Source organism: Callithrix jacchus, chromosome 6 (genome assembly GCF_049354715.1).
Source record: "Callithrix jacchus isolate 240 chromosome 6, calJac240_pri, whole genome shotgun sequence".
Classification (NCBI taxonomy): domain Eukaryota; kingdom Metazoa; phylum Chordata; class Mammalia; order Primates; family Cebidae; genus Callithrix; species Callithrix jacchus.
This window is the reverse complement of record NC_133507.1, coordinates 140636711-140663742: the sequence shown is the minus strand read 5'-3', so window position 1 is coordinate 140663742 and position 27032 is coordinate 140636711. Positions and strand designations below refer to the sequence as shown.

Sequence of the window (27032 nt, the reverse complement as noted above, 5' to 3'; positions counted from 1 at the left end):
AAAATAATGGAAGGTGACTGGGCGATTTCTGCATAGAAAAACAAAGATGGGTTATTTATCAACTCAGTCATTTTAACTGGCACCAACAGAAGCCTCAGTGCTTTTTAAATAAATTATTAATCTCTGTGGACTCCCCTGCTATCACAGTTGTCTAACGGTACCAGGCTGTCCATGCACAGTCCATCGTTCAGAACTCAGTATCTGCAATGTAATCATTCTGTCCACAAACAACTCCTCTCTAGAGGTCTTTTCTCCCCATCTCCACCCGGCAATCTCCTAGTCCTCCCTCAGGCCTCGCTGAAATGCCCCTCCTCCATTAAACATTATCTGACACGCCCAGGCAGAATTAGTTACTTCTTATTGCTCCCATGGAATTTTGTTCACACCTCAATCATGGCACGAATCACTTGTAATGTAATTATCCACTTACCTGTTCGTCTCCCACACTGAATGCCTTAAGGATAGAAACTTCATCTTCATCTTTGGACCAGCGCTTCTGCGCATGGTGCTTGGCACATAAACACTTCACCACTAAAGTTTGCTGGAATGAAATCAGGTAAGGTCGCAGTTTTGTGGTGCCTGGTGGCAAAATCAAACAATATTGTTTTCCTTTTCTGGTGGTGTTGATGAGAAGGTCAAAAATTTGGCACTTCTGAATATTTCTTTATATCTTTCATTGTTTCTGGACTTCTCCTGGAATCTGTCCTATTCTCTGCTGTGTTCTCAGTGCCTACAACAGTGCCTGGGAAACAACAGGCATTTCATAAATGTTGAATGAATGGATATCTTTGATCAGAGGAAGCTTCCAAATGCAGCTGGATTTTTTTTTTTTTTTTTTTTTGGCCTGCTTCATGTGCCCAAAGGATATTTCCAAGTCTTTCCAAAGCCTCAAGCATGGACCCTCATTTGCCCATTCTGAGTATTTGGGTTTTATTTCACCTCAAGTTAATGCATGTAAAAGTGCTTACTTAGAACAGTGCCAGCTACTTAGTAAGCATTCAGTAAATGCTGACTATTGTTTTTTATTATTATTCCCACTAGTCCAAACATGCTCCCATCAGTCCACCCCCTGTGCTGGGCTCTTCATTTCTTTCTGCACCAGATAATGTGGACTCAATCCCTGGAAAACATCCACGTAAGCATCCAGGTTTCAATTTATCAACTGTGTAACCTTGGGCCAGTTATTTCATCTCTTGGAGGCTCAGCTTCTTCATTTGGAAAATAGGCATCTTAAAAGCTACCTCTAGATAGATATTAGATAGACGTTGCTATGAGGATTAAATGAACCAATCCATGGACACTGCTTGCCATCATGCAGGGCTCAGAGTCAGCATTTAGCTAGCATCGTGATCATAATCATCCTCATCATCATCATCATCATCATCATCATCATTGCAGACGCAAAAAACCTTTCATCTCTTCTTTCTGGGAGGCTCATTCCCACAGCTCTTCTGGCTGATGGTAAATCTTTAGCTGGTTCTGAAGTTTGGGGCATCACCAAGATGCTTGCGTTGACTAGGTGATATGGTTTGGCTCTGCATCCCCACCCAAATCTCATCTCGAATTGTAATCCCCACATGTCAGGGGAGGAGTCTGGTGGGAGGTGATTGAATCATGGGTGTGGACTCCCCCCTGGCTGTTCTTGACAGTGAGTGAATTCTCACAAGCTCTGGTTGTTTGAAAACGTATAGCACTTCCCCCTTCACTCTTTCTCTCTCCTGCTCTGTCATGGTAAGACATGCTTGCTTCCTCTTTGCCTTCTGCCATGATTGTAAGTTTCCTGAGGCCTTCCAGCCATGCTTCCTGTTTAGCCTGCTAAACTTTGAGTGAATTAAACCTCTTTTCTGCACAAACTACTCATTCTCAGGCAGCTCTTTATAGCAGTATAAAAACAGAATATACAGAAAATTATTTATAATAGCTATAAAGATACCTGAAAATGTAGAAGCAACTTTGGAACTGGGCAACAGGCAGAGGCTGGAACAGTTGGAAAGCTCAGAAGAAGATAAAAAGATGTGGGAAAGTTGAGAACTTCCTAAAGACTTGTTGCATTGTTTTGACCAAAATGTTGATAGTGATATGGACAATGAAGTCCAGGCTGAAATGGTCTTAGATGGGGATGAGGAACTTATTGGAAACTAGAAAAAGGTCACTCTTGCTATGTTTCAGCAAAGAGACTGGTGGCATTTTTCCCCTACCCTAGAGATCTATGGAACTTTGAATTTGAGGGAGATGATTGAGGATATCTGCTGGAAGAAATTTCTAAGTAGCAAAACATTCAAGAGGTAACCTGGCTGTTTCTAAAAGTGTATGCTCATATGCAGGAACAAAGAGATGATTTGAAACTGGAACTTCTATTTAAAAGCAAAGCAGAGCATACCAGTTTGGGAAATGTGCAGCCTGGCCATGTGGTAGAAAAGAAAAATCTATTTTCTGGGGAGAAATTCAAGACTGCTGCAGAAGTTTACATAAGTAAAGAAGAGTTAAATAGCCAAGACAATGGAAAAAATGTCTCCTGGGCATTTCAGAGACCTCTGAGGCAGCCCCTCCCATCACAGGCCCAGAGCCCTAGAAGAAAAAAATGGTTACATGGCCCAGGCCCAGGACCCAGGACCCAGCTGCTCTGTGCAGCCTTGGGACATGGCACCCTGAATCCCAGCCCTCCAGCTCCAGCCATGGCTAAAAGGGGCTAAGGTTACAGCTCAGGCCATTACTCCAGAGGTTGCAAGCCCCAAGCTTTCACGGCTTCCACATGATGTTGGGCCTGCAGGAGTGCAGAAAGCAAGAGTTGAGGTTTTGAAACCTCCGCCTACATTTCAGAGGATGTATGGAAATGCCTGGATGTCCAGGCAGAAGTCAGCTGCAGGGGCAGAGCCCTCATGGGGAACCTCTACTAGGACAGTGCAGAGGGGAAATGTGGGATTGGAGCCCCAACACAGACTCCCCACTGGGGCACTGCCTAGTGGAACCATGAGAAGAGGGCTAGCATCCTCCAGACCCCAGAACAGTACATTCACTGACAGCTTGCACCATGTGCCCAGAAAAGCCACAGCCACTCAGTGCTAGCCTGTGAAAGCAGCTGTGGGGGCTATACCCTGCAGAGCCACAGAGTCAAAGCTTCCCAAGGCCTTGGGAACCCACCTCTTGCATTAGCATGCCCTGGATGTGAGACATGGAGTCAAAGGAGATTATTTTGGAGCTTTAGGATTTAATGACTGCCTTGCTGAGTTTCGAACTTGCATAAGACCTGTAGTCCCTTGGTTTTGGCCAATTTCTTCCTTTCACAATGGGAGCATTTATCCAATGCCTGTACTCCCATTGTATCTTGGAAGTTATTAACTTGTTTTTTATTTGACAGACTCATAGGTGGAAGGGGCTTGCCTTGTCTCAGATGAGACTTTGGATGTAGACTTTTGAGTTAACTCTGGAATGAATTAAGACTTTGGGGACTGTTGGGAAGGCATGATTGTCTTTAAAATGTGAGGACATGATATTTCAGAGGGGCCAGGGGTAGAATAATATGGTCTGGCTCTCTGTCCTCACTCAAATCTCATGTGGAATTGTAATCCCCACAAGTCAGGGGAGGGGCCTGGTGGGAGGTGACTGAATCATGGGGTGGACTTCCCCCTTGCTGTTCTTGGAAGAGTTAGTGAGTTCTCATAATTTCTGGTTGTCTGAAAGTGTGTGGCACTTCCCCCTTCACTCTTGCTCTCTCCTGCCCCACCATGATAAGACATGTTTGCTTCCCCTAACTCTTCCGCCACAATTGTAAGTTACCTGAGGTCACCCAGCCATGCTTCCTGTTAAGCCGAACTGTGAGTAAATTAAATCTCTTTTCTTGATAAATTACCAAGTCTCATGTAGTCCTTTATAGCAGTGTTAAAACATACTAATATACCGAAGTTCCTGTTCGTCCCCCCTTACCCTCCTAGATGGATTATTTAAAGATATTTATTTCATTCACACAAAAATGTTTTGTTCTGACCCATTCCTGAGAGCTGAGAGTAGGCTGTAGGGACTCTGAATAAGAAAATAAGAGCAGCCTACTCTCCCTGACCATATTCCTGCCCAATGGCCAGTATTTGAGTAGCACTTCACCCTGTCACCAATTTTTTGAGTCCTATTTCCCACAGACTCTGTGTTAGTCCATTCTTGTTCTACTATAAAGCAGTACCTGAGATAAAGTAATTTATAAAGAAAAAAGCTTTGTTTTGGCTCAGGTTTCTGCAGGCTGTACAGGAAGTGTGGTGCCAGAATCTGCTTCTTGTGAGGGCCTTGGGAAGCTTTCAATCATGGCACAAAATGAAGGTCAACCAGCATATCACATGGTGATAGAGGGAGAAAAAGAGAGAAGACAGAGGTCTCAGATTCTTTTAAACAACCAGATCTCATGTGAACTAACTGGGAGAGAACATCAAGGAATGGTGCTAAGTCATTCGTGAAAGATCCACCCCATGATCCAGTCACCTCCCACCAGGCCCCACTTCTAACATTGAAGGTTACATTTCAACATGAGATTTGAAGAGGACAAACACCCAAAACATAACAGACTCACTTGTGACTTTGCCCTGTAAACTTTCAAGGAAAATAAGTCACTTCTGACCCAGACACTCTGTCATCTTACCTTCTCCTGGGTCTTCATCTAAAGTAGCAAGTGTAAATTCCTTACTGATCCAGGGGTGTGTGTGTGTGTGTGTGTATACAAAATTCACTATATAGAGAGTAAATTCCTATGTATATAAATATATATACAGTATAGGAATTCAGAGGTGTTAGAAATTATGAAGAGGACTATAACATAACTACCACACAAGGCAGGTGGAAGTGGTCTCTGTGGAGAAGGAAGAATTGGGGAAGAGCCCACAGGGAACACAAGAGACCATCGTTATATTTGTTTCTCACCCTGAGTAGTGGGTACATAAGTGTTCACTGGACTATTAATCTTTAAATTGTACATATACATTTAACACATTGAAGTGTGCATGATGCATTTCATAATTTTTTTAAATAAAATATTGTGAAAGAGAAGGGAAGGAAGGAAAGGAAAGCAAATGAAAGGAAAAGAAAGGAAGGAAGAAAGGGGGAGGGAGGATGGGTGGAAGAAAGAAAACTGGATTTGTTAATAGGAAAGAATATATCAATGTCAAATCCCATTTGGGGCTAGTATTATTCAGCAACCAGAGGATAATCTCAACAGTTACTCAATGGATCAGCTTATTTAATTTATGTCTGTACAGTTAATTCATACTCAAAAATCAAACACTCTAAGCTTCTTTCTATGAATATCTTCCAGACCAAGATTATTCATCTCATGGTGAGATGAATTTCCTGGGGAATGTTAGTCCTCTTGTAAGTGCTTCTGCAGCAAAGGTGAAACAACCATACATCAAACCAAAATACAAATCAGTTCTTTAGTTTTCACTAACCAAAATTAACTCTGTTTAAATAAATCAACTCTTATCACCTTCAGGACTCATATCTCAAGTAACAGACATTCTTACTGACCAGTAACACAAAATATCACACTCTCAGCACTAAGATCCTCAGTTTTGAATTCTTTCAACCATTTCTGCCAAAAGCCTTGCTGTAGCCAGGTGTGGTGGCACATTCCTGTAATCTCAGCTACTCAGAAGGCTGAGGATAGCAGATCACTTGTGCCCAGGAGTTTAAGGCCAGCCTGGCAACATAGCAAGACTCTGTTTAAAAAACCAAATACATGACGACAATAACATGAAAGCCAGGAGAATGTGAAATCAAATTAAAGTGTCATAAGGTCCCTAGAATTATTTAGAAAGGGTGAAAGTACTAATTTCAAGGGTGACTTTATTAAGTCAAGGATGCATGCAGATCTAAGGTAATAAAATAATAATAATAGCAAACATGTGACTACTAATTTATAGAGAAGGAAAATGAAATAATTAGAAAAATATTGATCCAAAAAAAGGCAAGAAAGAGGTTAAAAAAATGTGAAAAATGGAAAAAATAGTAAAATGGTATACTTTAAACCTTAGTGTATCAGTAATTACCAGAATATAAATCAACTAAAGGTAAAGATTTTCAGACTGGACAAGAAACAACTATATACTGTTTATAGAAGACACACCTCAAACATAAGGACGCATAAAGGTTGAAAATAAAGGGGTTTTTGGCTGGGTGCAGTGGCTCACACCTGTAATCCTAGCACTTTGCGGGGCTGAGGTGGGCAGATCACCTGAGGTTAAGAGTTCAAGACCAGCCTAGCCAACATGGCGAAACTCTGTCTCTACTAAGAATACAAAAATTAGCCAGGTGTGGTGGCGCACACTGTAATCCCAGCTACTCGGGAGGCTGAGGCAGAAGAATCGTTTGAACCTGGGAGGTGGAGGTTACAGTGAGCTGAGATCATGCCACTGCACTTCAGCCTGGGCAACAGAGTGAGACTCCGTCTCAAAACAAAAAAAAGGAAAAGAAAGAAAGAGTTTTGGTTTTTTTTGTTTTTTTTGAGACAGAGTCTTGCTCTGTCACCAGGCTGGAGTGCAATGGTGCAATCTTGGCTCACTGCAACCTCCGCCTCCTGGGTTCAAGCGATTCTTCCGCCTCAGCCTCCTGAGTAGCTGGGACCACAGGCACGTGCCACCATGCCCGGCTATTTTTCGTGTTTTTAGTAGAGACGGGGTTTCACCATGTTGGCCAGGATGGTCTCGATCTCTTGACCTAGTGATCCACCCACCTCGGCTTCCCAAAGTGCTGGGATTACAGGCGTGAGCCACTGCGCCCAGCCTGAAAGGGATTTTTTTTTTAAAAAAGAAAAAATAATAAGTCATGAAAACACCAAAAGGAAGCTTGTATATCTCTACTGGTATCATAAACATGAGGAAAAAAGTACTGCTAGAGATAATGAGAGACATTTCATAATAATGAAAGAGAAATTTTAATAGGAAAATATAAAATCCTAACTACATATGCAATTAAAAATAGCCTCAGAACATAAAGTAATAACTGACAGATCTAAAAGGAGAAAGAGAAAAATCCATAATAATAGTTGGAGATTTTTTTTAACGCATTGCTCTGAATAACTGGTAGAAGAAGTAGACAAGAAATCATCATTAGGATATAGGAGATTTTGAATAATGTGATTAACAAAACTGATCTAGATGACATATAATTATCATACCCAATAGCTTCAGAATGCCATCTTTTCCAATATACATTGAACAATTACCAAAATACCCCCACAGATTTTTTTTCTTTTCCTTGTAAGCATTTTCAATGAACTCACAATTTTGCTATGCCATTTCTCTGTTATCATTTAGTTTTAAACACTGTCTTATTTCCACTGTGATTTCTTTGGCCCATGAGAACACTTTTAGCAGGTTTTTTGCTTAATTTCCAAATACTTAGTAATCTCATTGTTTTCTGTTATTGATTTCTAGCTTAATTTGTCAGAGATTTCAATCTTGTTAAATTTGCTGAGATTTCCTTTATAGCCCAGCTTAAAACAAAACTCAAAAGGACCAAACCATTTCCAAGTAACTGCATCCCAGAACGAAGTTCAAACATAATAAAAGGAATATAAAGTAATCTAGTACCCAAAAAGTAAAATTCACACCTGATCAAAGATCACCTGGCTTACAAAGACGCAGAAAAATATCACCTATAAAGAGGAGAAAAATCAATCAATCAACCCAGAACTGACAGAGGTGTTAGGATTATGAGACAAAGACAGTAACACAATTGTTACAACTGTATTCTATAGGTTGAAAGGTTAAGTAGACACATAGAAGGTATATAAAATTAAAGACCTAAATTGATCATCCAGAGATGAAAGCCACAGTGTGTAAGATGAATTATACACTGAAAGAAATTAGCAGAAGATTAGATGTTAAAGAAGAAAAGATTAGTGAACTTGAATACATAGACTATGATAAATTCAAGATGAGTGCAATAAACCATACAGCCACCACCAAAATAATGAAATTAAGAGTTAAAAGCCATGTGTGGTGGCTCACACCTATAATCCCAGCACTTTGGGAGGATCACTGGAGGCCAAGCATTCAAGATCTGCCTGGGCAACAGAGTGAGATCCTGCCTCTAAAGTAATTTAAAAATTAGCCATGTGTGGTAGTGCATACTTGTAATCCCAGCTACTGGGGAGGTTGAGGTGGAAGGATTGCTTGAGCCCAGGAGCTGGAGGCTGCAGTGAATGATCACGCCACTGTACTCCAGTCTGGGCAACAGAGCAAGACCCTGCACAAAAAAAAAAAAAAAAAATTATAGCAAAAAGCCAATTAAGAAAATAAAGCAGAATTTTTAAAAAATACAAAAATAGTCAACCCAAAAGCAGGTGGAAAAGGAAAGAATGGATAGGACAAATAGAAAACAAACAGCAAGGTGCTGACAAACTTAATCATGTTTTTAAAATCGCATTAATGTAATTTCATTGATTAAATGGCATAGATTGTCACTTTGGTTTTTTTTTTTTTGAGATGGAGTCTCACTCTGTCACCAGGCTGGAGTGCAGTGGCATGATCTTGGCTCACTGAAACCTCCACCTCCCAGGTTCAAGTGATTTTCCTGCCTCAGCCTCCCAAGTAGCTGGGACTACAGGCACTCACAACCATGCCTGGCTAATTTTTGCATTTTTGTTAGAGAGGGGTTTTCACCATGTTGGCCAGGATGGTCTCGATCTCCTGGCCTCATGAACACCTGCCTCGGCCTCCCAAAGTTCTGGGATTATAGGCATGAGCCACCATGTGCCTCACCCTCTCAAGTAGCTGTGATTACAGGCATGTGCCACCATATCTGGCTAAATTTTGTATGTTAGTAGAGACAGGATTTCACCATGTTGGCCATTCTGGTCTCAAACTCCTGACCTCAAGTGATCCACCTGCTTCAGTCTCCCAAACTGTCAAGATTACAGGTGTGAGCCACCGCACCCGACTAAATTCAACAGAAAAATTTAAAAAGCCATAGAGAAAACCAATGAAACTAAGACTTGTTTCTTTGAGAAATATCAATGAAATTGATAAACTTCTAGCCAGACCGATCAGGAAAAAAAGAGGGAAGACACAAATTGCCAATGTCAGAAATAAGACAACTGACATCACAACAGATTTTAAAGATATTAAAAAGTTTAAAAAGGAATTTTGTGAATAACTTTATGGTTATAAATCTGACAATTTTGATAAAATGAACACATTCTTTGTATGCTTCTAGTAGAATGTCACATAGATTCCTAAAATGCAACATGGCCACAGCCTTTATCTTTCCTTACCCCTAATCTCAATCCTCCTTAACCTTCTATCTCAATCTGTTGCCACAACCCAAAGTCCACCATTCTTTGTGTTTATTTACCAAAAATCTCAAGAAACAGAAATCAAAGTAACTGAATAGCTATCAAAGAAATTGAATGTGTAGCTAAAACCCATCCCACAAAGGACACTTCAGGCCCAGCTGGCTTCCCTAGTGAATTCTACCAAACATTTAAAGAACAAATAGTACCAATTCTATACAAACTCTTCCAGACAATTGAAATGGAGTCAGGGCAGGTTATAAGTGTTCCCCGGTGGCATCAGGCCAAGTACCTCTGTGGGGCTTGGCCTAAAATTGCACTCTTGCTTGACTTTTACCCCCATTTTTTCTCCTGCCTTTTCCACATTGTCCTACCCTCCCCTGGGAGTACTCCCTTGACGAATCACTTGCACACTAATCTTCATCTCAGAGTCTATTTCTGGGGAAATTGATCTAAGACAGGCAATGCCTGGATTTCAGGTTTGGGCAACAGGTTGAGATAGAAGGTTAAGCAGAATTGGGATTGGGGGTAAGGAAAGATAAAGGCTGTGACCATGTTGCATTTTAGGAATCTATATGACATTCTACTAGAGGCATCCAGTAGGCAGTTGGATATGCAGCTTAGGAAAACCATCTAGGTAGGAAACAGATTGGAGAGTCATGAGCCTAAAAATGGTCATTAAAGCCTTGGCAGTAGAGGCAGAGTGTGTGAAGGGTGAGAGGAGAGGAGGGCCTGTGCCCAGTCCCAATCCTGCTTTACCTTTTGTCTCAATCTGTTGGATGGATAAACGAAGAAGAACCAGCAGACAGACTAAGGAGCAGTTGGAGAAGTGGGAGGAGAAGCATGAGGCGGGTATTCTCGAGAAGAAATAAGGAGCGTTCATGGAGGGAATGGCCCACAGAGTCAAGTCAGCATTTATTCATTCAGCAACTCTGAGCACCTGCTACTCAGCAGGTGCTATGCTGGGTGATGGGGACAGAATGAGAAGACTCTCTTGGAGTTTACAGTCCAGTGGGAGGACAGCCAAATAAATCTCACTCAAAAAAAATTGTAATTCCATAGTTTGCATATATTAAAGAAATGCAATCTTCCCTGAGGAAGTAGCATTTGAGCTATGCCAAGACAGAAGGGGACCAAATCCACAAGCAATAAAGTCATAAAATAGATAAACTGGACTTCATCAAAATGAAAACCTTTTATGTTTCAAAGGACACCATCAAGAAGGTGAAAACAGGACTGGGCTCACTGATTCAAGCCTATAATCCCAATAATTTGAGAGGCCGGGGTGGGAGGACTGCTTGAAGCCAGGAATTCAAGAACAGGCTCGGCAACATAGTGAGACTCCATCTTTAAAAACAAAAAATTAGCCAAGCCTGGTGGCACACCCCTGCAGTCCTAGCCACTCAGGAGGCTGAGGCAGGAGGATTTCTGAGTCCAGGAGTTTGCAGCCTCAGTGAGCTCAGTGAGCCATGATAGAACCACTGCACTCCACCCTGAGTGACAGAGGAAGACCCTGTCTCTAAAAAAAAGAAAAGAAAGTGAAAAGATACCTGAGCACAGGAGAAAATGTTTGCAAAACCTGTATCTAATAAGGGACTTCTATCTAGACAACATCAAGAACTCTTAAAATTCAATAGTAAAAAGACAACCCAATTTTTTTTAATGAGCAAAGGATCTGAATAGATGTTTATCAGAAGAAACAAATGGGTAATAAGCACATGAAGGCATGCTCAACATCATTTGCATAGGGAAGTGCCAATCAAAATCAAATGAGATACCACTTCACACCCAGTAGGATGGTTATAATTACAAAAATGGAAAATAACAAGTGTCAGAGAGTGTATCCGTTTGCTAACGCTGCCATAACAAAGTACCCACAAACTGAATGGCTTAGGCAACAGAAATTTGTTGTCTTACGTTCTGGAGGCGAGAAGTTCAAAGATCAAGTTATGGACAGGGTCATGCTCTTTCTGAAGGCCCAAGGAAGGATCTGTTCCAGGTTTCTCTCCTAGCTTCCAGTAGTTCCTTCGCTACCGCAGTGTAACCAATCTCTCTGTGTGCATGTCTGTGTTCACATTTCCCATTTTAATAAAAGACACCAGTAGGATTGGATAAGGGACCCAACCTACTCCAATACGACCTCATCTTAACCTCACTAATAACATCTGTAATTACCCTATTTCCAAATAAGCTCACATTATGAGGTGCTGGGGATTAGGACTTCAACATATGAATTCTGGGGAGCCACAATTCAAACTACAGTAACAAGGATGTGGAAAAATTGGAACTCTCATATACTGTTGGTAGGAAGGTAAAATGGTGCGGCCACTTTGTAAAAATCTGGCAGTTTCTCAAAAAGTTGAACATAAAGCTACCATATGATCCAGCAATTCCACTCCTAGGTATATACCCAAGAAAATGAAGAGGTACATTCATACAAAAAATTATACATGAATGTTCAGAGCAGCATTATTCATAATAGCCAAAGAGTGGAAATAACCCAAATGTTTTTCCATGAATGAAAAAACAAAATGTGGTCTATCATGCAACGGAATATTACCTGGCAAAACAATGAAGTACTAATACATGCTACAGCATGGCAGCATGGAGGAAGCTTGAAAACATTATGCCAAGTGAAAGGAGCCAGTCACGAAAGCCCACATGATTCTATTTATATGAAATGTACAAAACTGGCAAATCCATAGAGACAGAAAGTAGATTGGCTGTCTAGGCTGGGGGAGGTGGGGGCAGTGACTACTAATGGATTTAAGGTTTCTTTCTGGGGTAATGAAAAAATTTCAAAATTGATTGTGGTGATAGTACAATCGATATTCACAACTCTGAATATTCTTCTTCTTCTTCTTTTTTTTTTTTTTTTGAGATGGAGTCTCGCTCTGTCACCCAGGCTGGAATGCAGTGGCACGATCATGGCTCACTGCAACCTTCACCTCCCAGGTTCAAGCAATTCTCCTGCCTTAGTCTCCCAAGTAACTAGAATTGCAGGCATCAGCCGCCATACCCAGCTAATTTTTTTTTTTTTTTTTTTTTTTTTGTATTTTTAGTAGAGACGGGGTTTCACCATGTTGGCCAGGCTGGTTTCGAACTCCTGACCTCAAGTGATCCTCCCACCTCAAACTCCCAAAGTGCTGGCATTACAGATGTGAGCCACCACGCCTGGCCCACAACACTGAATATTCTAAATTGAATTGCACATTTTAAATGGCTGAATTTTATGAGTTTTAAGGTACATGCATTATATCTCAATAAAGCTATTATTCTAAAATAGATAAATCCTAAACTCCTTCCTATGAAAAAACAAACAAAAAACCCACAAAAACAAAACAAAAAGGTCAAGAACATTCCAGCCAAAAAAAAATACGAGAAGGTGAACTCTAGAATGGCAGGAATTTTTGCCTGCTTTGTTTGCTGTCAAATCCCCAGCACCAAAACAATGTCTGGCAAGTGGTTGGTATAAAGAAAAGGACCATGTGCGAAAGCCTTGTGTCAGGGACAGGCATGGCCCATGGGAGAAATGTAAGATGAATGTGCATGACTGGGACTACACTGGAGATGAATTCGTTCAGCTGAATCTTTATCCTAAAAGCAATGAGGAGCCATTGATGAGCTTTTAAGTGGAAGTGGATCAGATTTACATTTGAAAAGACCACTCACTGGTAGGCCAGGAAGGGTGGCTCATACCTGTAATACCAGTACTTTGGGAGGCTGAGATGGAAGGAATGCTTGAGCTCAGGAGTTCAAGACCAACCTGGGCAACATAGCAAAACCCCCATCTCTACAAAAAATACAAAAATTAGCCAGGCATGGTGGCACGAGCCTGTGGTTCCAGCTACTAGGGAGGTTGAGGTGGAAGGATCACTTGAGCCTGAGAGGCAGAGGTTGCAGTGAACTGAGATCGTGCCACTGCACTCCAGCCTGGATGCAGAATGCTGGCAGCAGGGGGAGTTGATTATAGATAAAGACTGAAAAGTTGGATTTAACAACCAAGAAGTTGTTAGTGACCTTGGAAAAATCAGCCCAGGTGGAGAGATGGGGTGACTAATTTGGGGAATTGGAAAGGAAGCGGAGCTGGCAAAATTATACTGCACTTGGTAAGGCCTCTCCCTATTCCCTATAAGTCTCCAGGGAAACAGACCAAAAATACACTTGGCTTGAGAAATAACAAAGACATGTTCCCATGCATATTCACGCACAGCCGGTTCACCAGCGGATTCTGTTTCTGTTCAAGGAATCCATATTTCCCACCCTGATAGAGAGGACCCACAGCTGAAGTTCATCAGCAGTCATCTCCTACCAGATGCTAGCCTTCTTTCATTGTTCGGGGAGAGGTGGGTGGGAGAACACAGAGAGGACTGCCATCATCTGAGATTTGGGGGGCACTTTAGAAACACAATTCCTTCCCTGTTAGCTTCATTGGGCCTCTCATCTGGACTAGGTACAATCCAGAACCCAAAGGCAGGCCAAGTAGATACACTTCAACCCCTCTCCCTGAAGACGGCAAAAGGTTTTAGATTAGGACACTTCCCTGGGGTGACCAAATGTCTGAACTGAACCAAAAGAGCTGGGTTCTAGTTCCAGTTCTGCTGGTCTCAGTAGCAAAGCCTTGGGCAAGAGACTTGACGTCTCTGGGCTTTCAGCTCCTCATCTCAAAAATTAGAATAAACACATCCCCTGCCCTGAGCAGAGTGGTTAGGTGGGGTTACAACCATGCAAAGCAGATCTAGATTTGGGGGCCTGAGCTTATGTAATCTCATGGTATTCTTTAAGAAAAAGAATAGAAAATTTAAAATACAAAAGTAGGTACAAATATAAATATTTAAAATGAGAAATTACATCACTCTACAAAAGTGAAAACGCTCATACCAAAAACATCACATACAAAAAATTGAAAATAACACTATTTGTTAAATTAACTGCCTGGCATATCACTAAACACTTTCTCGCTACATTTTTTGGCTGCATATTCTTTCACGGCCTCTTTAACAACATTTCTGTCACTCTATGGAAAGAAAAGGAAGATAATTCAGTCATTCCTCTCTCATGGTTGATCAAAATTTGCTATCGCTGCTAGCTTAGAAAAGATTCAGTTTTCCAACTCCTTATTTTAGGATGGTTGTCAAACTTGAGAAACTACCAAGCCTTTTGTTACGAGCCATAAGCGATCAAGGAACGTCACATTACCTTGTACAATGACCAATATATCTCCCCATTTTTTTTGACGCTGGACATCTGTGACCAAAAGACCTCTAGCACACTCTGGTCACCGTGCTTGTAATTCAGCACAGTGGGGACTAGGGGTATTCCTGGAAGGCTAGCAAAAACAAGTATACACACGAACCATATAAACTCACACTCAGTGTATTCCTACTCCAAAATGCCTAAAAATGCCCACAGCCACTCCAATGCCTCCAGATAGGGAAAGTCACAGTGGAAAGAGACAGTGGTCTCTTTAAACCTGTTAAGAGTCAAAATCTTTAAATCTTTAAGAACAGATTTGGTTTAAAATATCTTAGTTTTTCTACTTATATTTTAAAAACCACGATCCTGTGAACACGTTGCTAAGACCTCTTCCACGGCCATAGAAGGGGCCTGGGTAAGTGAGGGCACGGAAGAGGAAGCTCCCCTAAGCGTCGAGGTTTATTTACCGTAAAGGCCCTTTAAAAGGCGGAGTCAACGGGAGATTGCCGGGAGGATCGGGCTGAGTAGTTTCTCCGGTCCGGGAGCTCAGAGGAGGCTGGGGGCGCCTAGCCAGTTCGGCTCACGGCGTGTGACCGGCCCAGGGTAGCTTCCCATAGATGAAGCTGTGGCCTCTTCCAGCCAAACCCCACTCACAGGTCCCCGCTGTCCCATCCCCACCCTCCCGCGACCCCAGCTCGGCTCCCACAAGGGTCAGCGACCTCCAACCCGCCCCCACCCTCCGCAGGTCTCCATCTCAGGTTTCAAAAGAAGCGCGCGCCCTTGGGCCCGCCCCTCACTTCCGGCCTGTGAATGCGTGGGTCCCACAAATCTCGCGATAGCGCGTCTTCTCGTCGCTGGCGCTGACCCGGGGCAACCTTGTCCGCGAGTAGGTTGAGGTCGGCTGAGGTCGGTTGCTCTGTTGGCGCTTGGAATCGGGGCTTTTCCCCAGGACCGTTATGTGGCTGCATTGACTGGACTCTTAAGGCCCACCGGCTGCTTTAAGTCCACCCGTCCCTAAAGGTTCCTATCGGGAGAGTAGGAGCAGGTAGCCGCCTTCAACCCTGTGCCCATGGTCGTGTGCTGCGTACGAGTAATAAGGACTCCCAAATCCTAATGATCGTTCTAGGCTCTCACTGGGTGCCGGACACCCGGCTCCACACACGTCTTCTCATTGAATACCCACAATAACCTCGAGAGAAAGGCGTGGTTTTTTTTTTTTTTAACTTTCGTTATACAAATGGTGAAACTGAGGCTCAAAGAGCGAAGGAATCTGCCGAGTCACTGAAGAGGATGCGGCTGAATCTCCAAGTCAATCTGGCTGCAGCTCTAAGGCCTCGTTACTCTCGTAGAGCAGTTTGTCAACAGGTCTTTCGGTCCCTACATTTCTAGAGGACGCTGGAGCTTGTCCTGAAGTGCTGACGGCTTTGGGTCCACATAGATACAGTTGCAGAGGAAAATCCAGGCACCTTCTTTGTTCTGTGTCCTTAAACAACTTGCTTAACCTTTTTGAAGCTCATGTTTCTTCAACTGATAAATGAGGGTCATAATACCTCATAGGATTAGCGTGAGGGTTCAGTGCCTACTCCATAGAAAGCTCTCAATAAATGGAAACTACTGCTGTTAATAATCTTTTATCTTCTCATATGTTGTACAGTGTTCAAGGTGCAGGCGGTGCTTAATAAACCAGAGTGAATGAATGGAGAAAGCAATGAAAAGTCTGGCCAGACACCGAGTGGTCCTTGCCTCCAGCCCCCAATCTTATTTATTTATTTTTGAGACACAGTTTTCGCTCTAGTTGCCCAGGCTGGAGTGCAGTAGCGTGATAGCTCACTGCAACCTCTGCCTGCTGGGTTCAGGAAATTCTCCTGCCCCAGCCTCCCAAGTAGCTGGGATTACAGGCACATATCACCATGCCTGGCTAATTTTTTTGTATTTTTTTTTTTTTTTTTTTTTTAGTAGAAATGGGGTTTCACCACCATGTTGGCCAAGCTGGTCTTGAACTCCTGACCTCAGGTGATCCGCCCACCTTGGCCTCCCAAAGTGCTGAGATTACAGGCATGAGCCACCACACCCAGCCAGCGGCCTAATCTCTTATCCAGTTCTTTATGTGGTGCCACCTCAAAGGGATTGAACTCGGAAAGGACTGTTTCTCTTCTTCCCAAAACAGCTGTGTGTGTGTTTTTTTATTGAAGTAACACACAGAAAAGTACACAAATCCTAAGTGCTCTTTTAACACAATGAACAAGGTAGTGTAATCAGTTCCCTGAGGAAGAAACAAATCATTACCAGCTCCCCAAATCCCTCTCCTGTTTCCCTCTAGTCACTGTGTCCCCTGCAGGGATAACCACTATCCTTCCTTATTTTATTTGATTCTTTTTTATTTTATTTTTTGGAGATGGGAGTCTCGCTTTGTCACTCAAGCTGGAGTGCAATGGCATGATCATAGCTCACTGTAGCTTCAACCTTCTGGGCTGGGATTACAGGCCACTGCACCTGGGCACTATCCTGCCTTCCAACCGCGTAAGTTAATTTTGTCTGTTTTTGCAGATGCCACTGGGATCATACAGTGTGCTCTCTTCTGCAACTTCCCAGATCTCCTTGTGCCTTCACCTTCAGTGGAAGTCTGATAAGAAGCTGGGTGGGGTTGCTCCCCATATAGTCAGGGCTACTGCCGAGTGCCACCCATCTCACCATCACCTGCTGCCTCTCTGCCTGCCCCCTGGCCCATGTTTCTCTGGAATCTCTCCCTGAGGTGGGAAAGCATCTTCTGTTTTTCTTTCTTTCTTTCTTTCTTTCTTTCTTTCTTTCTTTCTTTCTTTCTTTCTTTCTTTCTTCTTTCTTTCTCTTTCTTTCTTTCTGTTCTTTCTTTTCTTTCTTTCTTCCTTTCTCTCTTTCTTTCTTTCTCTCTCTCTCTCTCTCTCTCTCTCTCTCTCTCTCTCTCTCTCTCTTTCTCTCTTTCTTTCTTTTTTGAGATAGAGTCTCACTTTGTGACCCAGGCTGGAGTATAGTGGCTGGATCTTGGCTCACTGCAACTTCCATCTCCTGGGTTCACACAATTCTCCTGCCTCAGCCTCCCAAGTAGCTGGGACTACAGATGCCCACCACCACACCCAGCTAATTTTTATATTTTTGGTAGAGATGGGATTTCAGCATATTAGGCTGGTCTGGAACTCCTGACCTTATGATCCACCCACCTTGGCCTTCCAAAGTGCTGGGATTACAGGCGTGAGCCACCATGCCCAGCCAGCATCTTCTGTTTGTCATTCTCAGCTCTTTCATAAGGAGTTCCCACAGCAGAGCTGTCCGTGCCCTGGTGACTCTGTGCCCTCATGACCCTGTCCTTGCCATATACCCCAAATCTTTCCCTTTCCACCAGGAAGGCCCCAAGGCCTGAAGGAGTGAGGGTGGAGGGTCACCGAGCCACGATGGTCATGCCCAGCCTCATAACATTCCAAATAGTACCCCTTCCCCTGCTCTGTTTGGCAGGCCCCTTCCTCATCCAGTGAACCTTTTTCTCTTTCAGGGTGATGAGTTCTCCAGCCTCTGCTCTTCCTGCCCTGCAGTCTGCCATCCACTATAGTACCCCAGCCCACCAGATACTGGGGAGCCCTAACTGTGAGCAGGGTTTACTTCCTCTTCCAAGGGTTTCTGATGCCATGCCGGTTATGGGGCATGGCTTAAGGGTCTATGTGTGTTACACATGAGGAGAGTAAGCCTCAGATAAATTTAAAGAATTCTCCAAAACCATATAATTTATAAATGATGAGAATTAGACCTTGAAAGTGCCATTTGATGCAAGTCTAGAAGGCTGAGTCTGCTAAAGGCCACCATTCAGTGAGACTAAATGGGTGAGATGTCTAGGTACTTTACATGTGTTACATCTAGTCCTCAAAACAACTTCAGCAGATGGATGTTTTTATTTCAATAGAGCAGATACAGAAACTGAAGTCCAGAGAACTTCATGACTTTGCTGTAGGTCACAGGGATAGTGAGAGACTAACCTAGGATTCAACCCCTTCCACCCCACAGGCTGACCCCAAAGCCTGGCTCTTTCCTCTGCACTGTGCCATGCTCACTGAAAGGATTTTGACAAGAGCAGATATGAGTGGACATGGAGCTAAGACAGGACAGTGGGGGTACAGTCCAGAGAGAGGGAAACATGAGCCCACAGAGGGGCTGTTTCATTTTCTATTACTCAGTAACAAACCACTCCAAAATTCAGTGGCTCAAAATAACCATTTACATCCCACAGTCCTGTGGGTTGACTACACTGAGCTGGGCAGTTCTCACGTGGGGTCTCAAGCAGTTCAGTCAGATGGTAACTAAGGTGGAGTCATCTGAATCTGAATCTGAAGGCTCAACTCGGCTGGATATCCAAGATGACTTTTTTTTTTTTTGGAGACAGAGTCTCATTTTGTTGCCCAGGCTGGAGTGCAGTGGGGCAATCTCAGCTCACTGCAACCTCCACCTCCCAAGTTCAAGTGATTCTCATGTCTCAGCCTTCTGAGTAGCTGGGACTACAGGCACATGCCACCAGGTCTAGCTAATTTTTTGTATTTTTAGTAGAGATGGGATTTCGCCATGTTGGCCAGACTGGTCTTGAACTCCTGGCCTCAAGTTATCCACCTGCCTTGGCCTCCCAAAGTGCTGTGATTACAGGCATGAACCACTGAGCCCAGTCCTAAGATGACTTTTTAAAGTCACATGTCTGGCACCTCAGCTGAATAGGCTCGAACTGATGCAGCCTGCCCAGGCATTACTCTCTCCATACAGCCTTCCCATGTGGCTTGTTTTGGGTTCCTCATATCATGGTGGTCTCAGGGTAGACAGACCTCATACATGGTGGCTGGCTTGCCCCAGAGTGAACATTCCAAGACACTAAGGCAGAAACTGCAAAGCTTCCTATGCCCTCTCTGGCAGTCATGCAGCTTCACTTCCACAGCACACTCAGTGAAAATGAAGCATGGACCAGCCCCTTGAAGGGGAGGGGACAATACACAGGTGTGAAGCATGATTCAAGGGGGACCGTCTTGGCGCAGTGGCTCACACCTGTAATCCCAGCAATTTGGGAGGCTGAGGTGGGCTTATCATGAGGTCAGGAGTTCAAGACCAGTCTGGACAACATAGTGAAATCCCATCGCTACTAAAATATACAAAATATTAGTCGGGTGTGATGGTGGGCGCTTATAATCCCAGCTTCTTGGGAGGCTGAGGCAGGAGAATTACGTGAATCCGGGAAGCAGAGTTTTCAGTGAGCCAAGATCGTGCCATTGCACTCCAGCTTGGGCAATAGTGCGAGATTCTATCTCAAAAAAAAAAAGTTGGGGGAACCATCTTTGGGCCCCAGCCAAGACAGGGGCCAAGGGACAAGTCATGCTTCAGTGGAACATGGTGTACGAGTGAGAAAAACTGGAAATAACCATTTGTGGCAGATGGGGGAGGGCTTCAGTGATCAAGAACCTGCATTTGGATACACACTGGACTCTTTAGCCGCCCAGTACCTAAGCCCCCTTCATATGCTGGTGGAGCCTCCTTAGAGTCTTAGTGAGAACTCAGATACTTGCTCTCCTGACCCCTAGAAGGAAGATCACAGCCAAATCAATGCTCCAATCGAGACCCTAAATCTTCAGTAAGTGACCCAAGGAGGAAGAGGGCTGTTTATAATTCATCCCAGAGGCAGCAGCAGCCAGTGCTCAGGGTGATGGTAGCCGTGTGGGCGACAGACCCTAAAACCCCTTAATCAGGCTACCCTTGAGACAGGACTTAGCTAAAGTTTTGGCTGCCTCGCTTCTCTTGGCTCCTGCCTGCTTCCTGAGCCCGATCCTTGAGGCTTCCTGTCAATTTTGTGAGTTCCCTGATGTCATCGCAGGAACTTCCTCTTCTACTAAGTGAACCAGAGTCTGTTTCTGTTGTTTGCAATTAAGAACCCAAATTGGTACAAAGACCGATTGAGAGCTTCAGTGAGAGGAAATGACATGATCAGAGCACTTTGTGGGAAAGAAAAATAGAATAATAGGATAGGGATGGATTGAAGAGGAAGAAAGAGGAATGAGACTAGTTGGGTGGCCATTGTGAGGTTTGAGGTGTGTGGCGAACTAGGATATTGACCATGTGAATGAAGTGGAAGAATAAGCAGATCTTGGCCACTGATGGAATATAGAAAAGAGAAGAAAAGGTGAGAGTCCAAGTAGACAGTAGTTTTGAGCCTCAGTGACAAAATGATGATGTGACAAGCAAGCAAGTTAAGGAGAACTGGTTTGGAGGGGCAAGTCATTCATTCATTTATTCAACAAATATTACATGCCGGTTTATGCCAAGCACTGTGTTAGGCATTGGGAAAACAGCAGTAAACAAACAAAGTCTCAGCCCTTAGCAAATACATACATAGGATAATGAATCTGCATTAACAGAGCTTGAGTTGGTGGTATCACAGGCACACAACAAACCATGTCTAGCTGGCAGCTGGAACTTCAAGAAAGATCACAGGAGGCTAGGCACAGTGGTTTATGCCTGTAATCCCAGCACTTTGGGAGGCTCAGATGGGTGGATAACCTGAGGTCAGGCATTCAAGACCAGCCTGGCCAACATAGAGAAACCTTGTCTACTAAAATACAGAAATTAGCCCAGCATGGTAGCACACATCTGTAATACCAGCTCCTCAGGAGGCTGAGGCAAGAGAATCTCTGGAACCCAGGAGGTTGAGGTTGCAGTGAGCTGAAATCATGCCACTGCACTCCAGCCTGGGTGACAGAGCAAGACTCTGTCTCGAAAGAGAAAATGAAAAGAAAGATCATAGGAAGGAAGGTTGGGCCTTAAGACAGAAGTTAGTACTCATTTCTATAGACACTTATGTATTTATTCACTCATTCACTTATATTAAATATAAGTGAATGAGTGCCTACTATGTACTCAATACCATTCTTGCCATTAGAAATACTGCAAAAAAAAAAAAAAAAACAAGAGTCTCAGCTCTCATAGAGTTTCCATTATAGAATGTGGACACAGAGAGTAAATAAATACGCAAATATGATCAAATATGAGATGTATACTATGAAGAAAAATAAAGCAAGGTAAAGGTAAGAGGAAGTTTGCTATTTTTTTTCTTTTTTCTTTTTTTTGAGACGGAGTTTCACTGTTGTTACCCAGCCTGGAGTGCAATGGCACGATCTCGGCTCACGGCAACCTCCGCCTTCTGGGTTCAAGCAATTCTCCTGCCTCAGCCTCCCGAGTAGCTGGGACTACAGGTGCGCACCACCATGCCCAGCTAATTTTTGTATTTTTAGTAGAGACGGGGTTTCACCTTGTTGACCAGGATGGTCTCGATCTCTTGACCTCGTGATCCACCCGCCTCGGCCTCCCAAAGTGCTGGGATTATAGGTGTGAGTCACCGCACCTGGCCCAGGAAGTTTGCTATTTTATACAGGATGATCTGCCAAGGGCCCTCTTTTCTGTTTTTATTTTATTTTTAATTTTTTTATTTTTATTTTTAATTATTATTATTTTTTTTTTTGAGATGGAGGTTTGCTCTTGTTACCCAGGCTGGAGTACAATGGCGCGATCTTGGCTCACTGCAACCTCTGCCTCCTGGGTTTAGGCAATTCTCTTGCCTCAGGCTCCTGAGAAGCTGGGATTACAGGCACACACCACCATGCCCAGCTAATTTTTTGTATTTTTAGTAGAGACAGGGTTTCACCATGTTGACCAGGATGGTCTCGATCTCTTGACCTCGTGATCCACCCGCCTCGGCCTCCCAAAGTGCTGGGATTACAGGCGTGAGCCACCACGCCCAGCCCTATTTTTATTTTCTGAGACAGGGTCTTGCCCTGTCAATCAGGCTGGAGTACAGTGGCTCACTCATGGCTCACTGCAGACTTGAACTCTTGGGATCAAGTGATCCTACCACCACAGCCTCTCAAAGAACTGAGATTCCAGGCATGAGCCACCACGCAAGGCCCCTCTCGTAAGGAGATATTTCAATGAGGTCCTGAATGAAGGGAGGCAACACTCACGTGGTTATCTGGATGAAACCTATTTCAGGCAGAGGGAGGAGGTGCAAAGACCCTGAGGCAACAGTGTTTGGTTGTTCAAAGAATCTGCAGGAGGCCATACACTTTGCTGAAGCAAAGTGTATGAGAGAGAGTTGGAGGAGAAAATGAGATGAAAGAGGTGGCAGGTAGCTAATCCTATCAAGCCTTGTAAGTCATGATAACCTGTAAGTCTCAGCTCACTGCAACCTCCACCTCCCGGGTTCAAGAGATTCTTCTGCCTCAGTCTCCCAAGGGTGGCTGGGACTACAGGTGCACGCCACCATGCCTGGCTAATTGTACTTTGTACTTTGGCTCTTGTCCTGTGTGAGATAGGAAGACTTTAGAGACTTTTCAGTAGAGGAGGCACACCACATGACTGACACTTTAGAAGGATCGCTTGGGCTGCTGGGTATAGAATAGACTGGGGTTGTGTAATGGCAGAATCAAGGGCAGCAACTGGGAGACAGTTGTAGTCAATTAAGGCAAGATATGATGGCTTGGACAAGGAAGGTAATGATGGAGGAAGAGGAAGTGACATGTGATCATACTCTAGATAGAAACTGATGGGGAACTAACAGGATCTGCCAATGGGTTTGATGACGCCAGGGTTTTTTTTTTAATGGGAATAACTGGAAAAGCATTTGCCATTTACCGAGTAGAGAGGATTAAGAAGTACATCTAAAGCTCCAAGAATGGCCAGGCACAGTGGCTCATGCCTGTAATCCCAGCACTTTGGAAGGCTGAGGTGGATGGATCAGCTGGAGTTCAAGACTAGCCTGGGCAACACAGCAAAACCCTCGTTTCTACAAAAAAATACAAAAATTAGCCAGGTGTGGTGGTGTGCACCTGTAGTCTCAGCTACTTGGTGGGGGCTAAAGCAGGAGAATTGCTTGAACCCAGGAAGTCAAGGCTGCAGTGAACTATGTTTGCACTACTGCACTCCAGGCTGGGCAACAAAGTGAGACCCTGTCTTAAAATAAATAAAGCAGCCAGTCATGGTGGCTCACACCTATAATCCCAGCACTTTGGGAGGCTGAGGCAGGTGGATCATAAGGTCAGGAGTTCAAGACCAGCCTGACCAATATGAGGAAATCTGGTCCCTACCAAAAATACAAAAATTCACTGGGTGTGGTGGCACGTGCCTGTAGTCCCAGCTACTGGGAGGCTGAGGCAGCAGAATCACTTGAACCTGGGAGGCAGAAGTTGCAGTGAGCCAAGAATCACGCCACTGCACTCCAACCTCGGTGACAGAGCAAGACTCCATCTCAAAAACAAACAAAGAAATCCATAAAGCTCCAAGAATAGCGAAGTTGTTTCCAGCCTTCCTGCCTGCCTGCTGGCCTTTCTTTTTGAGTAATTTCACTCAAAAGCCATAATGTAGAGCCAAGCAAGACTATGCACCCATGCAGGGGCAGAGGGGACATTGGGCTGGTATAGGTTACCAGCGCCCAAGATGGAAGAAGACAGTGTCTGCAAGGGGAGTGGGGGGAGCAGCAGCAGTGATGATGAACCAGTTACTTATAAAGGATTCATCCAGTAAGAAGAAGGAAGTTACACAAGTGGAAAAAGAAGAAACAAAAATAAGCCCTGTGGTGTTGGGAACTCATTATTCCTTACATGGCAAATTCAACAGAAGATAGAGAGTAGATAGATAGATGATAGATAGATAGATAGATAGACAGACAGATAGATGGCATAAATGTGTGTATAATAATACATATATCCTAGGACTGTACACTGAGAAGTTTGGAAACAATAACACTCCAAGAACAATAAGCACATTTAGCACCCAGATCTTGGCTTCTACACATCATTCTCTAAAAACAAAAGGGTCCCTTGCAGCAACGGCTGATTCCAGAGCTACGGCAGAGATAGTCCAAGATGAGCCTGGAACATATTGCTATGACAGAAAGTAAGCAAGAGCTCAAAGAATTACAGCAATAGGAGCCAGCTTGGCAGCTGGACAAACTGGGAAATTTTAAGCATCAAAATAAATAATGAGATAATGAGGAAAACACTCAACATCTGTAATATTGCTGTCAAAGATGCATAGCCTACATCTATTCATGATGAAACAGCAAACAAGCCCAAATGAAGGACCATTCTACAATATCAGTGTGCTATAGCTTCTAAATTGTCCTGGTCATGAAAGTAAAGGCAAGGCTTAGGAATCATCTCAGACAGAAGGAGACTGGAAAGACATGGCAACTAAATGCAATGAATAATCCTGGACTGGATCCTTTGCTTATAAATGTCAACATTGGACAAACTGAAGCAAGTCCAGCAAGGTCTGGGGGTTATATAGAACTAATGTACCAATGTTAATTTCCTAATTGTGAGCATTGTGTGAGGTGGTGAAGAAGAGTGTCCTCATTTGTAGGAAACACATATTAAAGTATTAGGGAGTTATGAGGCATCATGGAGGCAACTTACTCATAAGTGGTTCAGGAAAAGGGGAAGTTCTTTGTACTATCATTGTAACTTTTCTATACATTTGGAACCATTTCAAAAGAAAAAGACAAGGAAAGAGTGAATGAAATCCCTGAGGCAGTGGGGAGTGAGAGGACGACGAGGCAGTGCAATATTAGCTCCTGACATCAAGGGTTCCATATATGTAAGGAGAAGGCAGTTAATAATATGTAGTGTTGGCCAGTCACAGTGGCTCATGCCTGTAATTCCAGCACTTTGGGAGGCTGAGGCAGGTGAATCCCAAGGTCAGGAGACTGAGACCATCCTGGCTAACACAATGAAACCCCCGTCTCTACAAAAAACACAAAAAATTAGCTGGACGTGGTGGTGCATGTCTGTAGTCCCAGCTACTTGGGAGGCTGAGGCAGGAGAATCACTTGAACCCAGGAGGCAGAGGTTGCAGTGAGCTGAGACTGTGCCACTGGAGTCCAGCCTGGGTGACAGACCGAGGCTTCAGCTCAAATAATAATAGTAATAATGTGTAGTGCTGCAAAAAGACAAGATAATTTTTTTAAAGGTACTAAATTATTTACAATTTTTCTGTATCATTAATCATGGCAACATCTTCATACATGTGCAATGCAATGGAAAATAAATCCATTAGTCCATTCACAAACAATACTGAATGTGCATATGGATTTGGCTTCCACATGGAAGCAACTAACAACTTCTTGACTTCTCTGGGCCCTGGGATTCAGAAGTTGGAACCTGTTCTCATTACAAACCTGACAATTTTAAAAGAAAGTCACAATGACATAATTATATTAGCTCTTGTCAGGAGGCCAGGTCTCCCAATTCCTAGTTTTAAACCAGTGCTTTTTAAAATTTAGTGTATTCTGGCCAGGTGCAGTGGCTCACTCCTGTAACCCCAACACTTTGGGAGTCCGAGGCGGGAGGATTGCTTGAGCCCAGGAGTCCAGAGACCAGCCTGAATAACAAAGTAAGACTCTGCCTCTAAAAAAAAACAAAACAAACAAAACCAAACCTGTCCTGGTGCCATGCGCCTGTAGTTCCAACCACTTGGGAGGCTGAGGTGGGAGAATCTCTTGAGCTCCAGAAGTCAAGGAGGCTGCAGTGAGCCTTGATCGAACCACTGCACCCCCAGCCTAGGTGACAGGGCGAGACCCTGTCCCAAATAAAATTACATAAATCAATTTAAATAAAATTTAGTGTAATCTAATGATATAATTTGATGCTCACATTTTGGGAGAAAATAATTTGTTACTAGAATTATTAATGTGCCCAAGTAACACACGCTCATTACAGACAAATGGAAAATGCAGATAAACAGAGAACACATTTTAAGCCACCTATATGCCTATCATCCAAAAATAATTTGTTAGCATTTTGATGCCTATTTTAGACTTTTAAAATGCAAATCGCATCTATAATTTGTTGCAGTTAAAGAGGGGACCTGCCCTGTGCTATTTTGTATCTTGCATCTTCTCCTCCACCCAGCATCCATTTAGAGCAAACACTGTCTCAGGAACTAAATATATTTCAAACGCCTCATTTTTAAGGACGCGGCGAGGAATTCCATTGAGCAAATGGGCGGTGACTTATGTAATCATGTTCCTATTTAAGGACTTTTACGTTGGGCGCGGAGAGATAGTGCCGCAGAACCTGGGGACGAAGCTCTGAGACAACTAGAAAAATGGGAGGTTGGTGGACAGCTGGCTAGGTCGCTTAAGCACACAGGGACGGAGAAAAGAGGGGGGCAAAGGTCGCTGCCGGCGGAAGCACTGGGCCTGTGAAGTCGGATTTGGACGCCGCGCGAGGCAGAGAGGGGGTGGTTCTCAAGGTCAAAGGGTGGCAGATGGGTTGAACCCGAGACCCACCCAACTAACGGGATACGCGCCCCAAGGCCCAAAAGCTGATGCGCCGCCGCTGCTCACCAACAGAGGGCGCTATGTCCTCACCAGTTCGCGGTGGGCGGCTCCCAGCTGCTGGCCAGATGTAGGCAGCTGGACCGCGGGAGGTGCGAAGCACTACCCGAGCCTCTGCAGACCCGCAGGCGGAGGAGGAGGGGGTCGAATAAGGGACCGCAGGGGGCAAGGGTAGTGGTAGAT

General features: G+C 43.8%; 1 long non-coding RNA gene across 1 annotated transcript; it reads left to right on the top strand.

Moving 5' to 3' along the window:
- The first annotated feature begins 15309 nt into the window (after positions 1-15309).
- On the top strand, positions 15310-26146 carry LOC144576714 (uncharacterized). Its single transcript, XR_013519107.1, has 2 exons — positions 15310-16987; positions 17991-26146. It is a non-coding gene; the product is annotated as an uncharacterized LOC144576714 (long non-coding RNA).
- The last annotated feature ends 886 nt before the right edge of the window (positions 26147-27032 follow it).